At 40.3% G+C, this 13,912-nt stretch overlaps 1 protein-coding gene across 1 annotated transcript in view; it reads right to left on the minus strand.

Annotated features, from left to right (window-relative positions):
- LOC145717041 (uncharacterized) overlaps positions 1-8,267 on the minus strand; it is a 199,117-nt gene extending 190,850 nt beyond the window's left edge. The window contains exons 1-4 of the mRNA XM_081803068.1: positions 6,578-8,267; positions 6,299-6,341; positions 5,411-5,572; positions 3,610-3,710 (exon numbers count right to left, since the gene is read on the minus strand). The gene's annotated coding sequence lies outside the window, so the exon portion shown is untranslated. The remainder of the gene's footprint in view (positions 1-3,609; positions 3,711-5,410; positions 5,573-6,298; positions 6,342-6,577) is intronic.
- Positions 8,268-13,912: the final 5,645 nt, after the last annotated feature.

Consider the following 13,912-nt stretch of genomic DNA (forward strand, 5'->3'; position numbering starts at 1 on the left):
AAACAAGGTAAAGATGAGCCTTTATTTGATAAGGTTAGTGATAGTTGGAAATGGGGGGACATTGGTCAATTTCACACTTTAGAGCCTATAATTGGGAAGGAGGGATGGTGGAGCAAGGTGATCCTCTGGGAGCGAGATTAAGAAGGAATGTAAAGAAAGCATTAAAAGTGAGGAATTGCCATAAGGCAGTTAGGGATAAATAGAAAGACTGCATACGGCTGTAGTCTAGGTGGCCCAGAACATCCAGGTCAATGGCTGGAACTTACACACCCAGACCTCAAGACAGATGGAGAGCTAAAACTCCAGGACTAGAAAACGCTTGCATACAGGTAGTGGTGGCAGCTGGGAGTGGGAGTTAAATCAGAGAGGGTTTAGAACAAGTGAAAAGCATGCCAAGGGCAGACCCCAGGAAACTCTAAGCATTTAAAGTGTGTGTGAAGGATGCTGCTGAAAAACTGAGAGGGAGCCTGCTGGGCAGTAGGAGGTGAAGAGGAAAGAGCGAGTAGGGAAATCTGGTGAGGAAAAGGCTTCAGAGAGAAGGGAGGAGTCAATGGTGTCAAATGCTAGAAACAGGTCAAACAGAAGAAGAACCAGTTATCCCTACTGGTTATTAAATAATTATGGGTTTGGCAATTATACTGCTACTAGATGTTTACTGATTCCCTTGCTTAAAACAATGCTTAGTTTACTTGTTAAACTGCTAGGCCAGTAGTTTCCAAGCAGGACGGCACATTAGAATCCACCAGTGAGCTTCTAAAATACTAATGCCTGAATTTTACCCCTGAATAATTATAGCAGTGTCTGAGAGGTGGGGCCCAGGCATTAGTTTATTATGAAAGCCCCGGGGGATTATAATATGCAGCCAGGATTGAGAAGTACTGTGCTAGGGGAAACTGAGCTTTCCACAAATAACCACATGGGGGAACTCCATGTTTGGCACATACTGAAAAACCCTAGCCCACCCAATAGGCTAGAGGACAGAGAACTTTGGTCCTTCAGATAATGGGAACAATCTGTTGGAATGCTGGTGGACCTTGCCTAGGCACCTAAGCCTGGGGATATAATGGTCACCCTCTCTGCCAGGTACCTGCTGCCTATTTGCTTCCTTGGTTTGGCAGATCCTTCAAACAAAGATCCTTGTCTGTTCACATCATCATCACCATCATCAACATATCTATCGAGCTCTGTATTGTACCAGGCACTTACTAAGAGCATTACATGCATTAACTCATTTAATATGACATTCCTATGAAGTTGGTACAGTTTTTAACCCCTATTACATGGGATGGAGAAACTGAGGCTCATAAAGTGACTTGCCCAAGGATCATAAAGCTAGAAAAAGGCAGAGCTGGGACACTAATCCAGCTCTGGCTCACTCCAGAGCCTAAGTTCTGAACCATGTCTACATCATACTGCTCCATAACACTGCTGGAGTTGGAATCCTCTACCTGCCTGAGCACCTCCCCTTGCAGCTTCCTAGGAGGACTGCTCTCCCAGTCCCACCTCCCCCTAGACTGGGCACTTCCTTGCAAGACTCATGCACAGCTGCCCAAGATCCAGTGCTGACATTTAACCCTTTCCTTGGTAATAAGTAAAGATTTGTCTTCTACCTTCGACGCACATTGACTTCTGTTAGAGGCACTGAGAGTTACCAAAATCCTGGTGAAATGAGAACTGACCCTTAAAAATCCATGCAAGCAGAACACAGAATTAAAATCAAAGACGTAAAAGTGTTATTTCCATGGCTTCAGCAATTAGCTCTCAGGAAAGAGCATTCCAGAGAAATAAGTTAAATAGAAATGCATGAACTAACCAAATCAGCCTTTATTACTGACATTGTATTTCAATAAAATAAGCAGGTGGTGGTTTTTTGTTTTTCATGCATTAGGTCTCGGATCTTGTCTGCTATAAGTACTTCCGTGTTTGCTATATTTCTCCATCTAAGCATCCAACACAAAGAGAAATTATTTCATGAGAATACTTTGTTCCCTATATATTAATCTCTATTTGAAAGCACCTAGAAGGCAGGGGGGTTTCCATAAGGGGCTCTTCACTTATAATTATCATCCCTTTAGGATCCAGTAACCAAGCCAGCTATGAAGGGGTGCACCAGTGAGATCTGCCCTTAATGCTGTGATAAATCCATACCTAATTGGGTGCAGTTAGTGAGGACTGGGAAGTCACCCAAAATTACCAAAGACATCATCACCTCTACCAGACTGTGTTGGGAAATTCGTCTTATATAAAATCTTCTTTATTTGTTCGAAAGTGGGTCTTTGAGATGGGTTGTTTTTCTTGTACCTCCTAATCAAAGGCAGTGATCAAGAGTAACATCCAGGCACTGATTTACTGATATTCTGAACAGAACTGCAGAATTGAACAACTTGGAATCATCTGAGTCCCAGTGTTCCCCATCTTTGTTAATGTTAGCCCCACCAGCCAGGAGGATTTGATTGAGCTTTACATCCAAAAGCATGAACTACAAAATCAATCCATGTGATTTTTATAAATTTTATAAATATGAAATTTGATTATAAAATTCAATATACTTTTTCAGACCACTTACAAAACCTGCTCTTAGGGGCAGGACCACTCCAGGATTCACTGATGTAGTATCCCTTTTTATTTTTATTTATTTATTTATTTATTTATTTTATAGCTAGGGTCTTTTTTTTTTTAAAGATTTTATTTATTTTTTTGACAGAGAGAGACATAGCGAGAGCAGGAACACAAGCAGGGGGAGTGGGAGAGGGAGAAGCAGGCTTCCCGCTGAGCAGGGAGCCCGATGTGGGACTCGATCCCAGGACCCTGGGATCATGACCTGAGCCGAAGGCAGACGCTTAACGACTGAGCCACCCAGGCACCCTGTAGTATCCCTTTTTAATTTTAAAGATGAGGAAACTAGCCCAGAGATGCTAGGATGCCAGAGGCTTGGAGATTCAAGCACAGGAGGGCAATTAACCCCATGTCTGGGGCTAGACTGAAGGACTCTGTAACATCCCTGGCAGATCCTTTCCACTCCACCACTGTCCCATGAACCCTTTCAAAGTCACAATTCTCATTTTGTGTTTTAGTAAATTAATTACATAAATCATCATAAACACATATACATGTCTCAATCCCAAAATGATGGGTATTGCAGATCCATAGCTGTATCTGTGGATGGGGCACGCTGCATATGAACATGCTTGCCTTGTTTTCTTCATCATATGTGTCACTTTGTCATCGTGTATTTAATGGCACCAGAGCTCTCCAGAAATACTGGGCTGCCATCTCAGCATTCTGCTGTCTCTTCTCTCTCTACATCTTCTCCCTAGAAGGTTTCCTCTCTATCTATGGCTACATTACAGCCCTAGGTAGTGGTGGTCCCCAAACTTCCATCTCCATCTGAGCCTCTGTTCCATGTTCCTGGCACATATTCAAATTGCCTACTGGATCATCTCTACCTGGAAATGGGCTTAGAAAGCCCGGGAAAATGCCAAGAAGTTGTTACTTGATGCAGTAGGTTACTTTTGTTGATATATCTCTTTCCAAGACATAATATGGGTTTGTGCTTAGCTGATGACTTCAGATGATGATCAAGTTCCCTTTCCCACCTCACCTCCTTACCTCTGCATACCCTGAAGGGCAAGGACAATGATTCTCAGGCTTCCCTATAATTAGCTCAAGAGAGAGACACTGGAATGCCTAACAGAACAAGAGTCTTCTTTCTGTGGGAGGAGAGAAAAGAATTAAAGAAAAATTAAAACTTAGTATTAGAAATAATCAAAACAGAAGCATGTGCCAAACTCTCTAGACAAAAGTAAAATTTAATCCCTCTGAAAACTATGCTCATTTTCACTGATCTATTTATTCATTCAACTAATATTTACTGAGCACCTACCATGTGCCAACCACATACTAGGCCTTCAGAATACAGCAGGGAGCAGAGCAGAAAAAGGCCCTGCCCTCAAAGAGTGTATAGTTCAGAGGCAGAAGATAGCAAATATACCAAACATATATAATTTTTCAGTTTGTGATAAGACAACAGGAGTTTAGGCAAATTAATCTATATCAGGGATGGACCATGGCATCTAAGCCAGGTGAGGAAAAAAATGGGGTATGAAAGAAAGTGAAGTATAATGAGGTCAGTGGATTGGATATCCCACCTAATGCATTGGTGGAGTTGGGAAACTGAAGGGAACTCACTAAAAAAAAAGGGTGGGTGGATATCAAAAAGTGAGATATTGACATGGAGATATGGAGGTGGTCCAGTTATGTGTAATGATAATATCCCAGGTGTGCTATAGAAATGGGTAGCTGAGACAGGTGAAGAAAAAGATCATGGGAGAAAATGGGGGTCAAAGAACTGACAGAACAGAACACATCCTCATGGATACTAAGGTCAGCCAAAATTATAATGGAAGTAGGGTTGGAGAGAGAGAAACAGGGAGCCCAGGACTAAAACTGTGTCCTTCTACCAGAGAACTACATGGGAATAAGGGAGCAAGATGGAGCCTTAAACAGGTTTCTCAGTCTCTCTGGGTCTCAGTTGCCTCATATGAAAATGAAATGGCACAAATAAATAATCTATAAGGTGACTTCCACCTAACAGCTCCAGTTTCAGACAAGCTGAGATGGTTGATTCAACCCCTTGGCCTCCCTCTGACAAGTAAAAAGGGTCAAATTAGCAAGTGTATCAACTCATGATTCATTTTTTTAACAGTATTTAGAATTACACTGTGAATTAGACATTCCTTAGCCTTGAGCCCTTACTAAGTGTCTTAATTAATCATGAGGGAAAGAAAATTCAATTTTGCCACCAATACCTGTCTCTCCATTCTGTTTATGTCATTCCCACCACTTAAGAGCTGACAATGCTCCTTTCTGATCAAGTGTGACTTTCTCAGCCTGGCATTTAAGAATCACCACCAAAGGACCCATCCTAGTCATCCAGTCATTCCCAGCTCCCCAATATGGGCTGACCAGCTCTAACAATGCTGCTTAGGCCCTTTATTCCCTGTTGTCCTACACAACCCACACCCTCTCTCTCCCACACACATACTCAGCTCACTCCTGTAGAGGACAGAGTGATGTCAGCCCAGCCCCTGCCATAGACAAGTTCCATATACAGTTAGTACTCAGTATAGAAATGACCTTGCTCATCTGCACTTGTCTAAGAGAGTCCACTTTTAGATATTTATGACATATAGTGACTAGTATGAGCCTTTCCCCATGAAGAACAGTAGTCTGTTGTTCGGTTTTGTTTTCAGTCTCTGTGGGATTACACTTAAATTGCATGGTTGTTGTTGAAAATTAATTTACTTAAACATATATTAAAGCTGGGTAATAACAAGATAATTGGGGGAAATAGGAATAGCCTATGAACCCAAACAGTGTAGTTATTGGTATAAAGTAAATTTTCCATTACCATCAAAATTTCATGATTCCTCTGATCTGAGAGTTGAGACAGATTTTCTTATTATATACTGTCATCTCTCCTTCAGCTCTTCTTTGCATTTATTTAAACATACCAAGAGCAGTCAATAATGTTCAATTGTTCTGAATGAAATTCCCATGTCCCTTGATTTATCTGTTAAATGGCATTCAGAAAAACATGAAACCATTGGTCAACATATACAATTCCCAAGGGTTTTACATTTAAAATAATTAAATGAAAACTAATTTCAAGGAACCATGCCCCCACCCTCACTCACCTCCTATTTCTCTTATGATCAATGTCTTTTATGACAGTTTTAATGTCTGCTGAAAATATGTATAATTTTTGTGATTTTTTGGAATTTATAAACCTGGAGGGATTTCTTAGAATAAATAAACAAATCCTAAGGGTGAGAAGAATTTATTTAAGGACTCAACATCCTGGGGAACAAAATCCATGCTCAACATCATTATGATTGGAATGTGGTCAAATGAACCAAATCCCAGAGGATCCCTGTGTTCCAGATGCAGCCAGAGTATTTTTAGTCCTGCTCTCCTTTAACTCAGTCTGCCTATATTTGGATGGGGAAACTAACCCTATTATCTAGAAGACTTTACAGTATGGAATTTTGGTTCAGTACTTTTTCAAAAGCATAAGCTATTCAAATAGATAGATGATAGATAGATAGATAGATAGATAGATAGATAGATAGATAGATAGATAGATAGATAGATAGTATTTATCTTATTCTCTCATATATATGAACAAATCAGACAAAACATCATTGTCTGCTAGGATAGGGCACACAGTTCACTGCTGAGCAATGGAGATGCAGACTCCATGATGGTTCGCTTGAAAATATGTTCAATAGAATCTTACCAAGACTGAGTCACTTCACGTAGCAATCGAAACAATGGCATACCTGCAAAAAGACATTTTGATGTGAAATCCCTCATCTAGAGCAAATTAAAAATCCACAGAGATTACTCCTGATCTGTGAAATGCAGATCCACTGTGAATTGTTTCAAATAAGCTCAACTATACCCATATTTGTGAATGCTATGAGGTCATAATTATCCAGAAAAAAAAGTGAATATTTCTTCCAAATAAATCTGATTCACTTGTACATGTCACATTTAAAAATAAATTTAGGGGCACCTGGGTGGCGCAGTCAGTTGGGCATCCAACTCCTGGTTTCAGCTCAGGTCATGATCTCAGGGTCGTGGGATCAAGCCCCATGTTGGGCTCTGTGTTCAGTGCGGAGTCTGCTTGAGTTTCTCTCTCCCTCTCCCTCTGCCCCACACTCTCTCTCTCAAATAAATCTTTAAAAAATAAAAAATAAAAATAAATAAATTTAAATGTTCATAGACTGGTCTATAATTAACAGACAAGTTATGTATTATGCTATTTACATTGCTAATATCCATAAGGCTATGGATATCAACTCAGTTACAGTTACAGTTATCCTCAGTAAGAGATATGTTAGAAATACTTTTCCCAAATACTTATATGTCTGTTAATTTTCACTGTGGTGTCATATAATCATATATAAGTGTTTCCTTCTAGTACTTTTAAAGTTTCAGTTTTCATACTGAAAATTTAAAGCTGTCCCCAAATTAATTTTGGTTAAAGGTGTGCACTAGGGGATCTAATATTATTTTTGCCAAATGGCTAGACAGTCATCCTGAATCCTTTATTCCAACAATCTCTCCTTTCCTCACTTATTTGAAATTCCATTTTTGTAATATACTAAATTATCTTATTTACTTTGGCCCATTTCAGGACTACCTACTTATCTTTCTGGTGGTCTCATTTCTCACCACTCCTACCACTCGCCTCCACCCTCATCTCTAAGCTCTGGCCATACTAATCTACTAACAATCCCAAATTGGACCATCCTCTCTTAGATTTTACATACCCTGTTCCCTCTCTCTGGAATTACTTCTCTTTTCCCATTTTCCTGGCAAACTTCTACTCTTCCTCAGCTCACCTCCACTGGGATACCTTCCATAGGCCATTCCCCATGCTCAGTCTGGACTAGATGCTACTCCCATGCACATGACACTCCCTTAGGACTTCTATCAACTGTTCCATAACTCTGTTTGTCTTTCCCACCAGCCCAAGATGTTCTTGACGGGAGGAAATATTATTTATTTTTGTAGCCTTAAGTGCCCAGCACAGTATTTGTTAGGTATATTAATTAGACCTAGCCTGTGCCTACTACTTACAAGACTCTTTGCTGTTGCTTGTAGCTATACTCTTTAGATGCTAAACAGGACTTTCTGCTAGCATCTCCAGCCAGGTCTTCCCAGGCACCAGTGAGTGGGTGGGCCTAGTTCAAAATCCTCTCTAGGCCTTCCTGTGTAGATATAATGATCCACCCATTCCCATCCATGCCCCAAGACATAAACAAAGCCTCTTTCAAGGTAATACATTCAGAAGACAATAGATCCTTAGGAACAATGATGGAAATGGGGTTTGGTTGTAGAATTTCACTAGTTTATGTTTCCTACCACTCAAATGCCCGGCTCTTACTGGAAACCTCAGTTGACAGGAATGTCATCATTGAGCAGAACATCCATCAAGCTTCCCTATGGGCAGTATTCTGTCACAATAACCACATCTGGCACTTTAATGCAGACTTCAAAGAATCTGCAAATGTTTGGATGATCTAATTCTCTGGGAAAATCAATAATACAAACCAGAAACGATTTATCTGGAACATGATCTCCTAATTCCCACTTTAAAATTTGACCTAGTTTTTCTGAGCACAGAAAAAAACAAGTATCTTCCTGGATTTAGCGTTGTACACAAATAAAGCTTGCAGATCCACCCATTGTGATACAGAATTAAGTATTTAGAAAAAAAATACCATCACCATCACAGTTCATTCTGGGCCAGGCACAATAGATCTAATATCTCTAATCTGCACAACAACCCTAACTTACTAGGTATATTATCTCCACTCTAAATGAGGAAACCGAGGCTCAGAGAGGTGAAGTAACTTGGTCAAGGTCCCCCATAGGTAAGAGAGCCAGATCCTAACCCTGATTTCTGCAATTTCTGAAATTCATTCATGGTTTTTTAACATTGCCATAGTGCATTCCAATATAAAATACAAAAGCAAAGAGAAAGTTCTCACACCAAGAAAAGTTTTGTTTTCCTCAAAAATATTGTTGCTTTGGAAACAAAGGCAATTTTCACAAGCCAAGTAGTCAAAGACTTTTCAAAGTCTTTCCACACCTGTCTCTCATACATTTGTTTCTCTTTAAGTTGGAGTCCCCCACCCCCACTCCTGAAGAAGGAGAAGGCTCTCCCCAAATCCCAGGTGTGTGGCTGGCATTTCGGTGTGGTTAATTACTACATTTGCACCATCAGCACAGAGGCACACATGCTGCTTTGCATAAACCAATGACTGGCTTGCAGATTATCCATGGGGAGTTCTCCAGTTATAATATTTTTCTCCAATCAAAATTCCACCATCTTTTCAGCTTAAAGCTTGTTTCCCCAATTATCAATTCTTGGATTAGATCACAAATGAGACATCTTCCAAGGGATAGCACAACAGCATTACTTTTCAAAACTGATGCTGTTGAGGGAAGGAATATTTATAGTTGTTGTCCCAGCTGTAGATGAAGGGACTTCTGCCTCCTCTCCCCTTGTTTAGGAAGATTAAATGGAATGCTCTTATCTCTCCTACCCCTGACTCACTTTCCACTGAATGACTGGGCTGTCTGATGGGTCACACAGTTAGTGTGTGCTACAATTACCGGTGGGTATCATTACTGAAACATGACTGTACTGACCACTGTTCCATTTCTGCTCCACATGGCAAGCACCCCTGGACAGACACCCCAGGCCTACCATTCTTCTTGTTCAACCTATGATGGGTGGATGTGGCAGGCATGTAGACCTGGAATGCCGATGGTTAGATACTTGACTTTTTTATCTTTTCTGCAGGTCTTTACTCACTGACTTACTCTGTCATGTGGCTGAGCATATGAATCTAATGACTTACATTTGGGCTGGGTGATAGAAACTTCCACTTCAACTTCACACCAGAGTCAGGTTCACCAATCCACCTTTTACCAAAGTTTACTTTGGGTATCAGGAGCTTGTCTACCTATGAAACAAGTGGTAATTGTCTCTCTATTATTCCTTATGTGTGTTCCCCATTGGTCAGAATCAGAAAAAGGAGAGGTGAATAGCAACCTGAACATCTAACAATTGAGAGTTCTCAGAAACCAGGTTCTGAAAATATCCTCCATCAACATTAGAATGGCCCCAAGTCAAGGGCACATAAGGAAACCCCTCCTGAGATATTTTAAAAGAAATACGGCATATTAAAAGAACGATCATTTGTGCCCTGCTTTATAGTCCGCAATATGCTTTTTATACACATATAAGAAGTCAGTGAAGGGCGCCTGGGTGGTCCTGAGGGTTAAGCATCTGCTTTCAGTTCAAGTCATGATCCCAGGGCCCTGGGATCAAGCCCTTCGTCAGGCTCCGTGCTGGGCAGTGTTTGCTTCTCCCTCTCCCTCTGTCCCTCCCCCATACTCGTGCTCTCGCTCTCACTCTCTCTCAAATAAATAAATAAAATCTTAAAAAAAAAAAAAAAGAAGTCAGTGATGCTTTGGTTTGCTGAGCCTGGAAAGCTACAGAGCCCCTTGCAAAGGTAAAGAACTAGGAGTTAGTCAGTCTGTGGCTGTCGGATATGCAGGCTACTTTGTATCTCAGAGATGAGTTTCAATATCAGGAGTATTCTGCAAAACTGCAAATGTCCTCCCAACCTAGTGTCTCCTAACCAGTGTAAACTGTTGCTGGCCCAGTGCCTCCCCATGTATTTCCTTTCTTTATTTTAAGAGGGAAACAAAGTTGAACACATTGCCCCATCAGTCTTGGGAGTAAAAAAAGAGGGGAAAAAGCAATGTGCCTACTCCCCTAACTTCTCCTGAATCTAAAGTCAGCTATACAGGGTAAGGGAGAATGGCAGGGATTAGAAAGAAACTAAATTACTGAGGGAAAATGCAATCATGATTTTTGCAAACTGATTAAGTTTCTCACACAACCTGTTCACAAAATAAGGCCTTAGATGTGTCAAAAATAATGAAGGCTTTTTAAATAATAAAAACTATTGTACTTTTGCTGCAATCAATGTTCTAGTTTTTTAAACATTTGTGATATTAATTCTATCAAGCTCTGTTACATTGGTCACCACCCCAGTCTTCTAGTCCTAAATGTACCCTGATTTATCATTTTCTGTGATGGGTTAAATATGAGATAAAATATAATATGAATCCATGCAAAGCAAGTACTTGTGTACCAACTCTGAGACATGACTGCTAATGGCTAACTGAAGCATTGTGTTTAGAAGGATTCTGAGGCCTAGTAGGCTCAGAGGAAAAAGTGCCAATAAAAAAATCCTTGGATGTGAACAAGGTCCATAGCACATATTTTCCACCATTGATAGAAATAAAGTCTTATCCATAAGTCCAAAAGGCCAATTCACAAGGACACAGGTAGGGAGGTCTAGTGTCATAATAATAATATATACGAAGCCGATTTGGAGTCTGAACTGACTACAAGCTTAACACGAGCCTGCAACATGAAGGCACCATCTGGAGTGGCACGGATGGAGGCATCCCACCCAGAGTCAGGCAGGTGTGTTCTGCTCTGCACTGGCAGGATCATGACAGGAGTGATAGGTTCCATTCCAGAAGCCACACTTGGAAAGAAATGTTAGTCAGCAGTCAGCAGGCTGGAAAGTGGTCATTCAATAAAGGGCTTTGGATTCTGTGTTTTACGAAGAAAAACAAGGTTGTTCAACCTGGTAAAGAGAAAACTTAGAGGAATCCTGATACCCATCCTTCCCAAAATCCAGCATGCTGCTGCCCCCAAAGTAGACCCCTTGAGGTCTTTAGCACCGCTAATTTATCTAATTCAGCAACCCACATGAGCTCTCTGCTGTATTTACCTGTCTGCCACTACTGTGGTATGCCTGCTGCACCCAGATGTCAAACTAGCAGGCTGGGGTCAGTTAGCAACTGTAATTAAAACTGAATGTAATTAATAACATAATAGTGAGATATTCTTGTTTAGTTTCCTGAAGTTGGAAGATGATGATATTCCTGACAAAAGATCATAAATATAAATAAACCTCCAAAATTCAGATGAGCATTTTGAGTCATATCCAAATAACTATTCACCAAGCCATTGTCACCAAGTGGAAATTCACTGGCCCACACACATGTAGGATAATTATCTTAATTAATGATCTTCTGGCCCACTATCAATAGACTTAGATGCCCCTGCTGTCTTTAAATGCTTAAAATACAGATAGCTGATGATTGTACAATAATTTGAATGTACTTAATACCACTGAGCTGTAACCTTACAAATGGTTAAAATGATAAATTTTATGTCATGTATATTTTACCACAATAAAGAAAAATGTTTTTAAAAAATAGCATGGTGTAGTGGTAAAAGTATAGGCTTTTGAGTCAGCTGGAAAGGAGCATAAATTCTGACTGGGTCACTTACTGGTTCTGTGACCTCAAGCAAGTTGATAAACCTCTCTGAATCCCAGTCCTCTGCAAAATGGAGTGATAATGCCTACCCATCAAATGAGGTAAATAGTTGGAGGTAAGGAGTAGGAATGACACATAGAAGCCACCTGGGTGGCTCAGTGGGTTAAGGGTCCAGCTCCTGATTTCGGTTCAGGTCATGATCTCAGGGTTCTGGGATCGAGCCCCACGTCAGGCTCTGCACTCAGCAGGGAGTCTGCTTAAGGATTCTCTCTCTCCCTCTCCCTCTGCTCCTCCCCCTGCTCGCTCTCGCTCTCAAAATAAATAAATTTAAAAAGAAACAAAGAAAGGAAGGAAGGAAGGAAGGCAGGCAGGCAGGCATGCAGGCAGGCAGGCAGGCAAGCACCCAGGGGATGATATGGCAGCTGAGAATGGATTAGACTCAGCATAAGGACCAGTGGGTTGAAGTTTCAGGAAGACCCACTGGCATTCAGGATAAGGAAGATTTGCTAACTTAAGAGTTTCTGACAATGGAAGAGGCACCTCCACAGAAAGACCATAGCTCTGCAAAACCATAGCCCTGAAAACCACAGCTATGGAGAAATGATAACCCAAGAACCAGAGGTTCAAAAACAATGGTTCACTTCCCAAGACTGAGGCTTCTAATCCATTCCATAGGATGAAAGGGCCACCTGTTAGCAGCAGACAACCACTGTATAAAACTCAATTATCAGTGAAGGAAGATAGAATTATTCAATAAATTGCACTGGAACAATAAATTAGTTGTATGATAAAAATTATATTACATCCTCACCTCACTCTATTTACTAAATTAATTTTAGATAGTTAATCCATTGTAAAAACTGAAAATGACATAAATTTTTTTATAATATAAATTTTATATTATATATATATTTTATATTATATTTATATATTTATATAATATATATATTTATTTATATTTTATATATATATATAAAATATAAATTTTATTCATTTATTTGTCAGAGAGAGTGAGCAAGAGAGAGAGCGCACAAGAAGGGGGAGCAGCAGGCAGAGGGAGAAGCAGGCTTCCCGCTGAGCAAGGAGCCCGACGTGGGGCTTGATCCCATCATGACCTGAGCCAAAGGCAGACGCTTAACCAACTGAGTCACCCAGGTGCCCCAGAAAATGACACAAATTTTTAGAAAGGAGTTTAAAAGTTTGGGATAAATTCACAAAACAATGGATAAACTCAAAAGGAAAATATTTATAGATTTGTCTGCATTAAAAGATGAAAATGCCTAACTCATTTGATCCTCCTGGGAAGATCCAATTAGATTAATATGTATTAAAATGTTTTTACACACCACACAGTGGAATAATTTAAAAATATTTAGGGTCAGAGTGCCTGGGTGGCTCAGTCGGTTAAGCGTCTGCCTTCAGCTCAGGTCGTGATCCCAGGGTCCTGGGATCAAGTCCCACATGGGATTCCCTGCTCAGCGGGAGCCTGCTTCTCCCTCTCCCTCTGCCTGCTGTTCTGCCTGATTGTACTCTCTCTCTTTCTCTCTGTCAAATAAATAAATAAAAGCTTAAAAAAATTTAGAATCACTGACCAGAGGATATACTCTATTCATTTGGTGATCCCAATTCAAATTCTATCTTTATCCCAATTTTCACTGGAGCATACTAGGTTCATGTTTTAATTTCTTTGATTTTCTATTATTTTTTCATATCAAAGAACAAAAATATTCTTCCTTGCTACTATTTTTTTTATTATTAACATATAATGTATTATTTGTTTCAGGGGTACAGGTCTGTGATTCATCAGTCTTACACAATTCACAGTGCTCACCATAGCACATACCCTCCTCAATGTTCATCCCCCAGCCACCCCATCCCTCCCACCCCCCTCCACTCCAGCAACCCTCAGTTTGTTTCCTGAGATTAAGGGTCTCTTATGGTTTGTCTCCCTCTCTGGTTTCATCTT

The sequence above is a fragment of the Leptonychotes weddellii genome, chromosome 14, assembly GCF_054177405.1.
Source record: "Leptonychotes weddellii isolate Sample4059 chromosome 14, ASM5417740v2, whole genome shotgun sequence".
NCBI lineage: Eukaryota > Metazoa > Chordata > Mammalia > Carnivora > Phocidae > Leptonychotes > Leptonychotes weddellii.